The following is a 10,164-nucleotide window of genomic DNA, read 5'->3' on the forward strand; positions in this document are numbered from 1 at the left end:
CTAGGTGACAAGTACATTGTTGTTGTTCAGTTGCTCAGTTGTGTCTGACTCTTTGCGACCCTATGGACTGCAGCATCCCAGGCTTCCTTGTCCTTCACTATCTCCCGAGTTTGCTCAGACTCATGCCCATTGAGTCAATGATGCCATCCAACCATCATCATCCTCTGTGGCATTCCTTATATGATTTTGTCTACTTTATATATATTTGAAACTTTCCATAATAAAACACTTTTTAACCTATCATATGACATATAGAATAATATATCTAAATACATATGTATATATGGCATGTAATATATAATATATCTAATATAAAATATATAAACTATTACATGACTTTCTTGAGTGCTTAGAATCAGAATGTAAATGACAGATGAATTCACCCCACAGAGTAAGATTTCTGCCACAACAGTTCTTCAACAGTGTTTTCAACACTCCGAGTGAAATGCCAATGTGATTTCATGAGTGAAATCAATGGTCTTTATAACAATATTTTATGTGTACTAGCCTTGAGGGTCATGTTCTTGAAAAGAATTAGATAACTAAGAGAAGGAAAGAAAAACTTGTAACATCTCAGTTGTTTAACTAATTTGGAAGGAAAATAAACAAAAGTATTTTTAGAGCCAACTTGAACATTTGGTGTCCATGGAGAAATGAAAACACTCTGAACTGAGATTGTAGATGCAAGGGAAACAGTGCTACTCACCGACTGGGGAACCACGCTGAGCAGTCACGTGGCAGGTGCTCCAAGTGGGCTCACCCGGTGTGCGCACAAGGCATGTGTTTAATACCAGTATTTATGTTGAGTGATTCCATAAACACAGAGTTTATGAAGAACTGGGGCTTATAGGAGTGTTTACATAATAACAAATACCTGATGGAAAGTTTAACTTATAATCAATTTTGGTGTTTCTGAACATCTGAACTTCAGGTACTTTGAAGTACTTCTGTTCTGGTGTTTATTGGATGCTTATACAGCCCCAGGCCCCACTCTGAGAACTGGAAAGCCCAGAAGCAAAATGAGCAAGTTCTTGCCTTCATGAAGCTTATATTCTAATGGAAAAAGATGATCAACATAATAGAAGTTAGAGATGTATGTGTTGAGGAACAAAATAAACAGGACTGAGCAGGAAGTGCAGGAGTGGGCAGGCAGAGGGGGGAATATTTATCATTTTTAAAAAGAGAGCTTGGAAAAGGCCTTGGCTAAGGAGACTTATGATTCTGTCAACATGCAGACCTCCAGGGACAGAATGCCATGCAGAGAACAGTGAGTCCCGGGCACTGAGGTAACAGCATCCCTGAGGTGCTAGACACCGAGGGAGCCATGGGTCAGGAGCGAAGTGAGCAGGGGAAAGAGATGGAAGCGAGGTGGTCAGACCAGGAAATAGGTCTAAAAGTTCTCTCTACCCCCACTGGGACCTCGGCAGCGGCAAAGACTGCTTGTTAAAGTGGTCGGGGTGAGTGGAAAATGATCAAGTCCCTGGCCACCGCCTTAATCCCTTATGGGACCACTGAGCAGAGGCTAGAAGGCTGAGGTGGAGCCTGTCAGCTCAGCAGTGAGAGGCTGTCCAGGCAGCTTACTCCCCACAACTGAGCTTGAGGTCTTTCTGGAAGCTCACATACGTTCAGACACAAGCAGAACCTCCTTTCAATAAATAAAATGTCCAGGTTTCTCATGGTCATGGGAAGAGAAAGAAAGAGGAAAAGAAAAAAAAAAAAATCCAGGCTTTTTCTTTTTATTTATTCGTTGAAAGAACTGACGCTGAAGCTGAAGCTCCAATACTTTGGCCACCGGATGCGAAGAGTCGACTCATTGGAAAAGACCCTGATGCTGGGAAAGATTGAAGGTAGGAGAAGAGGATGACAGAAGATGAGATGGTTGGATGGCATCACTGACTCAATGGACATGAGTTTGAGCAAACTTCGGGAGAGGATGAAGGACAGGAAAGCCTGGCATGGTACAGTCCCTGGGGTCACAAAGAGTGAGACATGGCTTAATGACTGAACAACAATGACAGTTCACACTTAGGGTTTTACCTCTCCTTTGGCTAAGCCCTGCTGTAAGCTTAGAAGTCTCCAGGGAATGAGGTGGGCAAGCCTAGCTGGCTTTTCTCTCCTTAGCACCCCTCTCTCAGTTACTGAGTGTAGCCTGAAGGGAGAAGGGGTTAGAAGGAGGAAATTCCCGGAGGTGTGGAGTGGGTGCCTCCCTGCCCAGTGATTATTGTCTCAGAGGCGGGGCTGACAGCTTATGGTCAGTGGTGTCAGATTCGTGGCCTCGGAGGAGAGATTTTCAATCCGAGACTAGAGACAAGGCTTGATCACTCAGAGCTTTTGTGTAGCAGAGTTTTACTCCAGTGAAAAGGGGATAGAGAAAGCTTCTGACATAGACACCACAAGGGGACAGAGAGTGCCCCACTCACTAGCTGGGATGGGGCTTTATATACTTTTTCAATTGGTTACTAACAATAGAAAGGTCTTACCAGACCCACTCCCACAAGGTGAGTCTTAAGATAACAAGATTGGTCAGAAGGTTCCTGTTAAGGAGAAGCAGGTCCTATTGTTATATAATCATTAGTATAGAGCTTAAGGTAAAACATACCCTGGAGCAAGCAAGATGGGTGAGGAGAAGGAGGCACTCCCCTCTGCACGAAATTTAATGAGGTACCCCTAAAATGCAGTAATCAGGAAAAAATAATATCTTAGTGGAATTCTATAAAAAATAGAAATTAATGCAAAAAACCTGTGATGAATGAGCTCTCCCATCCTTCACAGCTGGTCTAGGACAGGGGTTATAGGCACCTGTGGCTTTGTTTTGCAGCTTTGAACCATTGAGGCAACAGAAAGCTGCACTCAACACCACGCTCTCTAAACATGTGTGCACCTCCAACCCACAAATCTACCAGACCTGCCATTCAGCACCTCTGTGACCAAGTCCTTCCTCACTTTGCCAATCTGGTGTGCCTCTCACTCTTCCAGATCCAACTCAAGGATCCTCTGCTTCATGAAACCTTGTAGACAGAGTGTTTGTGTCCCTCCAAAATTCCTGTGTTGAAATCCTAACTCCCGAAGAGGTGGAACCTTTGACAGACGATTAGGTCATGAGAGCAGAGCCCTCACTAATAAGATTAGCACTTCTATAAGAAGAGAAGCCAGCAAATGTTCTTTTTCCCCTCCACCAAATGAGGAAACCATTAAGAAGGCTCTCAACAGAACCTAATCCACTGGTGCTTTGACTTCCCAGCCTGCAGAACCAAGAGAATATCGATCTCTGTTGTTTAAGTCATCCAGTCTATGGTATTTTTGTTATTGCAGCTTGAACTGACTAAGACAGTGACCCAGCCTTTTCCCTTTTCCCAGAAGGGTTATTAATCCTTCCATTGCACCACCCTCATATCTCGCTCACCCTGATTTTGCATCTCTCCAGTAAACCATAACATCCTCTAGATCACAAAAACCTTTCTTCCACTTCTTCAAGACCCTGCAGAATATCTGGAGCATAGTAGATACCTGGAATTTTCTCTCAACAGTGTATTTTGGACATTGTTATATATATATTTTTCAACTATCTAATCTATTTTGTTTTACTGATGTACCATAATTTGTTAAACAGTCTCCTAGAGATGTTTAAGTTTTTCTAATCTTTTGCTAGAAAAATCATGCTGCAATGACTTTTGTTATGTTGACATCACTTTGCACATAAATGGAGTATTTGATCAACAATTCAGAGACAAGGAAGAATCACATTTGAGATTCTGTTCAAGTTTTGTTTTGCTAAAACATCATAAACTTTAAAATTATCACTATGTAGCACACCCTTTAGCATTTTTCTTTCTTCTTCTGCATACGTCTGACTCATAGAACTAATTATTTAAATCCTAAAATAGCTTTGATAGATACAAACAAGTTGAACGTCAATGGCATCTGTCCCGTCATCCATTTTTTTTGGTGAGGACACACAGTGAAGCTCAGTATAAAATTAATGAAGAAAGAAAAGAAGAGAAAACACAAAGCCGTGACTCTAAGGCATTTACTGTTGAGTGGCTCTTCTGGGACTGATCAACTACATGGAGATTTCTGAGTATTACTTTGCAGATTTAAGGAAATAGAAGCACATGAAAACAATTACACAGGAAAAAATCAAGGAAAGTTAAGAGAATTTTTAAGATAACAAAATGAAGCAAAAACAGGTTTAGAAACAACTTTGAAATTCAAACTAGATTTCTTGAATTATTTTGGAATAGCTGAAGGCTGATGGGAAGAACCACACATCACAGACATAAATCTGCCTTCCAATTCACTGCTGTTTTGCAAGAAATAGTTTGTGTATGTGTGTTTATAAAATACAATGTTAAAAAAAAAAATCAAGCCAACCATTTATAAACAAATCTTCCTAAATTCCAAGAATTTTCTGACAAAGTATGTCAACTCAGAATATCAAAGACCAATTTAATTAGCTGAAGGCTGACCTCAGAGGATACTCATTAGGCCAAGTGTTTCCAAGTGCACATTGCAAAGTGATGGAAATGGACGCCTGAACACCCGGGTTCTGCACTGCTCAGGGTGTTCACCCTCAGCAGGCTCCTCGAAAATGCAGCTGTAGCAGATATAACCTCTCATTTAGGGGTCGCTATAGACCTTTCTCCAGTCTAAGGCCCCAGATGGACTGCTGAGTTCTACCCAGAAGAAACATTTCTGCCAGAAGCAGCACTTGCTCTCCTGGCCCTCTGGTCAATGGACATGGCCCAGTAGCCTCACACCACCCTGCTGACCTTGGGCCTTCACTGTGAGCCGTGTGACGCATGTTTAGGGCACCTAAGATGTGTAATGCCTCAGCCTGGACTAAGATGGGAGCCTCTTTGCAGGTGAGCACATCCATCAGTCACTTCCTGGCACCTCTGGACTGGGACCCTTTCCCTGGATAGAAACAAAATAGATTCCTGCCTTCTTCCTGTTATCCTTTTCATTTTACTCTTTCACTTTGTTTTTCTGTGATCTCTAACTCCAGCCCTCTCCTGTCTGATACACTAAGGCACATGCCACCCTGGGAATGTTATTATGTCATTGTTAGAAGGGTTAGTTCCTATCATCTTTCCTGCCATCCTAAACCAAAAGAAGCTCATGCTGTTGCAAAAAAAAAAGAAATCTAAAGCTTGCATATTTATAAAGATAGTCTAAAATGACATATGAGACACTCAAGCAGAGGTTACCTATTGGATGGGTGTAGAAACTGGACAATTTGGGGACAAAGATGGGAAGGATACTTTTTGTTGCATATATTTTTGAACTTCTAGTTTTTAAGCCATATATATTATCTATTCAATGAAAGTGTAATACAAAAATAAATAAGAAATATATCTAGAAAAAAATTACTTCTTGCTACTCAGATCTCACTTTTCCATAGAGAAAATAGTATAATAGCTCTGTTTTGTTTTATGTATATTAGTTTTGACAAATAAGTTTTTCTTTTTACTGAAATGGCCATAAATATGAAGTGTACTGTATCTGCATTATAGTATAAGGCAATACATTTTTTAAAATGTCACTTCAACTTTCCTTTTTTATTCTATCCAGTGTGTAATAAAAATTTCTTGAGTGAAATGTTAACATTTGTAAAGTGTTTTCAAGTTTGCAGAGTCCTTCACATGTTCTGTCTAATTATGACGTTCACAGAAGCATCCTGGCACAATTCTTTACTTTGCAGCTGACGAAATGAATTCTGACTTGTTCAAGGCCACAGAGCAAGCCAGTGGCAGAACTAGGATTTGAATCTAGTTCTCTTGGCTCTGAATGGTGTCTTAATGTTTCCTCTAATTTCAGGGCGAAATTCATACATGGAAAATTTAAATTCAGCTTGAAAGACTAGAAAGGAAAATGAAAAACTTAAATAACTACCCTATTGACACCACCATCATAACTCAAACATGCTGTATTTTGCACTTCACTGTTTCCATTTCTCTACTCCTAGGTCTCCAGTGTGTTGCCCAGGAATGCTCGACACCATCTCAGAATCCAAAGTGGACATACTTTTAGTGTCTCCTGACTTTGAAAGGAGTTAAGAGCAGAGAGCTGAAAATAGTTGGTCTGAAGGGAAATGAAAATCAAATATTCTCTTATTCTAAAGGGCGTGATGAACAAGGATTAATAATGCAAGATGCAAGACATGCTATATAGCACTCTGAAAAAATATGATGCCTACATATTTAGTTTAAGGGAAAATGGTAAGTTGGATTTTTATTTGTGTAACATATTATGAAAAAAATGTGAAGAAAGAATTTCACTGATGGTAAAATTTATGGGTTTTTTTTTCACTCCCACAAGCAATTACCATTTTAGCAGAAAGGCCTGGAGAAAACTAAACATTTATTTATATCATTTAGCTGTTGCATTTTGTCTTGTCATCATCTTTTGGTTGAATACAACTGAGTTTTTAAATGAGAAAGTCTTAACAATCTAACTGCAGGGATTAAAGACACACGCATACATATGCTATCATTCCATAGTGTAGTTGTTTAAGGATTTTGGAATCAGGAAGCCTTGCTCAAGCTCTGTCCTGATAGTTCCTACCTGGGAGACTTTGGGCAACTAATTCAAATTCTATGAAGACTCACTTCCTACCTTAGAATTATATGACAATCAAGTAAGATTATGAATTTAAAGCAAAAGTATACTTGAAACACAGCGCTGATTTGTTCATGCATACATTCAACTAATACTTCCCAGGTCCTGTTATGTGCAGGCTTCAAACCCAGCCCCGGAGAGACAGCAGTGAACAGAACAGCAACCCCAGCCCCAGGGAGTTTACCTTCTCTGAAGGGAGACAGGAAATAATAAATAAGGTAAGTGCTACTGAAAAAAAGAAATGGAGAGAGAGGAGAGAATGTCAGGGGTACAATTTTAAGTACATTGACTAGGGAAGACTATGCTAAGAAAGAATGGCTTTCCTAAATATTAGTTGTTATTATTATTATTATCATAATCTATTATTCTACATTCACTTATCCCATTTGCAAGTCTTTGTGAGTAGATGGACGAATCTGACCCTGTTGGTGGCAAACAGAAGATAATCAGACACACACCATCACCACAACCACGCTCATCCCACTTCTCTTCAAATAGTTTAACATCCTAGAATTGTTCTGTGGGCCCCCTGTGATTAAACACCTGTTTTACATGCAATTTTATAATACATCTGGTATCAAGGTTATAATAATGTTATGATATAAACTTGATATGATATGATATGAACTTGTCAAAATAAACGTATAGAGTAGATCTATCTCTTTTTAAAAAAGTGCTTTCTGCCGTGTAGCCTGTCCATTTTGATTTTCCTCAACTTGGCAAAGTCACTTGCTCCCAGTCTAAGCCTCTCTTTGAAGCAGTTGTTGCATCTGGAGCAAACAGGCCCCAGCGTCTGGGGTCAAAACATAGGGAATAGATGTTTTATTAATTTGCAGAAAAAAATAGAATCCTTGTCCAGATACTTTTTATTATGATGATCCCACTTAGCTTTTCCCTTTCATTTCTCACTTTCTTATACTTTTCTTTCTACCTTTTTCCTTTCTTCTCTCAGAGTCCTGCTTTTCATCCTCTCTTCTTTCCTGTTATAGCCCTCCTCTCACTGTGAGCCCTTTAAGGTCTAGAGAGCAGTTTGCCATGGAGTGAGAACATCTTAGACTCTAATGCAGGACAGGAATCTCCCCAGTCCCCAGGCCCCTGTTACCCTGGGCAGTTTGAGTCATCTGCAGGCTTTGCCCAAATCCCTCATAACAGGGAAGGAGAAATGGCGCCATGCACCAGCTGTGCGGTCCCAGGGAACTCAACCTCTCCAAGTCTCAGTTTCTTCAATAAACACAACTATACTTTCTGGTTAAAGCTTGTTTTATAAGTTAGAAATAATATTTAAAAAGTACCTGGTCCCTTGACATCGCAATGCAACTGCTGAGTGACATACATGAATGAAGTTTAGAAGGGTTGTGGTCTACTCATTTCAAATTCCAGTAAATTTATGAAGAACATTTTTAAGGGCCTGGCATAGTCTAGGCACTAAATAATAAAAATTATTATTACCTTACTTGGCACCAACCTCAGTAGTTTTCTCTTTGAGCCTGGTCCTTCCTTTCTGTTCTTTCTGGTATGTCTGTTCTTCTCTAAGATGGGCTTTATTTTTCTCAGTTTCTTTGCGTGTTCCTGAAGCAGCAGGTCCTTTCTTTCCAAGTCTAAAGACCCTGGCTTAGGCCTGGGCACATGTCAGCCGAGCATTGTCTTTCACAGCGAGGTGTTGGCAGTGCCAGGGTAGGAATGGGGGGCTCCTTGACTGCAGGAGTGGGGCCCTTCCCTCACTGCACCATATGGCCTCTGAGAACTGCATTTGGTTTTCATTTAATTGAAATTCTTGTAGTAAACCACAACAATAGCATTAGCAGTAACCAGCTCTTTTAATTGTCAGAATAATCCTTGTCTGTTTTTGTGCAGATGTTGTCTTGCGCTCAGGGCAGCTGTGAGTGTGTGAACACCTCATCAGTGATTGCGGACACTGCCCAAATGGTGATCAGCACAGAAACCTTACAAAATTACCAACAGACTACCACTTCTGTCTGCCAGCACTTTCAATGCCAGCCAGCCTTGGGGCTTGTTTTGTTTTGTTTTTTTTTGTTTTTTTCTACTGGAGTAGGTTGTGATTAAGAATGAGTGTTTGTGGACCGTAAATGAAAATATAGGCTCACACCCAATTAACTAGCTTTGACGAATCAGAAGGGACATACATGGTTTATTTACAAGAATGAACAACAACCTAGAAAACTAGGGATCTTTTTCTCCCTTCCTTTCCCTTAATAACCTAGGATAAATGTAATAAAACTCTGTCTTTCCCTCTCTGTCTTCATATGCTATATGTTGTGAGGAATACCTAAGAAGTTAGTTATACTTCCTGTCCTTCGAGGGCAAATATAAGAAGATTGAATCACAATGACTGTGGTTTGAATCATTTAACAGGATGGAAAAATATTAAGCTGAAAGTGTCATTCACATGTGAATCTGTCTCTTTTGACGTTCAGAGGATGTGAGTGACATAACAGCTCAGTTAGATGCATTTCCCCCAGCAGAGAAGTGAAGGTCTTTGTCTTATTCTTGCTTGGGTTACATACGCATCCAATTTCCCCCAATGACTCCTGCAACTCTCCCTCAATGACTTCTCTTGTCTATACTTTATAGAATCTCCTAAGAATCTCTGCTTCTGTGAGGCCACCTAAACTATAATCCCATAAAATTAAAATGATGAGATGGAAAACCACAGAAAGCACCGCACACCTGGCAACTGAGTGGAGCTTTGTGCTGCCAAAGGGGCCCAGGCCTGGGCTTCTGCCATGTGATTCCCTGCCCACCTTCTACCCAGAGGGGACTGCTAATTTTTAAAAATAAGTTTAACACTGTTGTACACTCTAATGTACTCTGTACTATCTTCTTCCTGTGGGTGCACTTTTCAACTGTTACAAGAAGTTAAGTCCCTTGTGAAGCATGAGTTGGTAAAGATTTAGATCAGTTTAGTTACCTCTGTTGATTTTAACCAAATGGTGTATCCTGATATGTTATATGAATTTAGAATTAGTAGATCTCTTTTCATTTCAACACTAAAGAGTTTGGAAAGTGTCCTAGAAGCCAGTAAGAAACCAAGTTTCTGCAGAACTGTGGGCAGGTGCTTTCACCTCTGTTTTCCTATCTGTCACCAGGGCACTACTATGGCCATATAGGTCTGTGTCATACAATTTCAAGGAGACTGTTCACATTGTGACTGAGCAACTAAGCAGTCTGTCTGTAACAGGAGGATAGGTGAGCAAATTAAATGATCTTTCAATCCCTTTGAGCTAAAATTTAATCATTATGACAAGGTGGTATTCCAACTATTCTCTAGATTTTCTTCACATTTACTTTTTAAAATGTCATTTTTTTACCAATGCTTTCAAACATATGTTCTGGACTAAATTGGGTTTAGAAAATAGTTTTAAGTTTTGTACTATTTTCTGTAAAAGAATGAAATAGTAAATATTAAAATTTTTAACATTTTAAAACTTTACAGATTCCACAAAAACCAAAAATATGTAATAAAAATAGCTTGCCATGGAGGTCTTCTACACAATGATTTAAACTGAGATTGCTAACAAATTAAAT

General features: G+C 39.7%; 1 long non-coding RNA gene across 3 annotated transcripts in view; it reads left to right on the forward strand.

Annotated features, from left to right (window-relative positions):
• The window catches only part of LOC145521250 (uncharacterized), a 42,227-nt gene extending 32,373 nt beyond the window's left edge, over nt 1-9,854 (forward strand). Inside the window, exons 5-9 of one of the 3 annotated variants that reach the window (XR_014065263.1) lie at nt 1,755-1,847; nt 2,819-4,862; nt 5,966-6,218; nt 6,721-6,836; nt 8,473-9,854. This is a non-coding gene — a long non-coding RNA (uncharacterized LOC145521250). The remainder of the gene's footprint in view (nt 1-1,754; nt 1,848-2,818; nt 4,863-5,965; nt 6,219-6,720; nt 6,837-8,472) is intronic. The other 2 variants (XR_014065265.1, XR_014065264.1) reach the window with 2 other exon arrangements.
• The last annotated feature ends 310 nt before the right edge of the window (nt 9,855-10,164 follow it).

The sequence above is a fragment of the Giraffa tippelskirchi genome, chromosome 9, assembly GCF_054371585.1.
Source record: "Giraffa tippelskirchi isolate mGirTip1 chromosome 9, T2T-mGirTip1v1.2.pri, whole genome shotgun sequence".
NCBI lineage: Eukaryota > Metazoa > Chordata > Mammalia > Artiodactyla > Giraffidae > Giraffa > Giraffa tippelskirchi.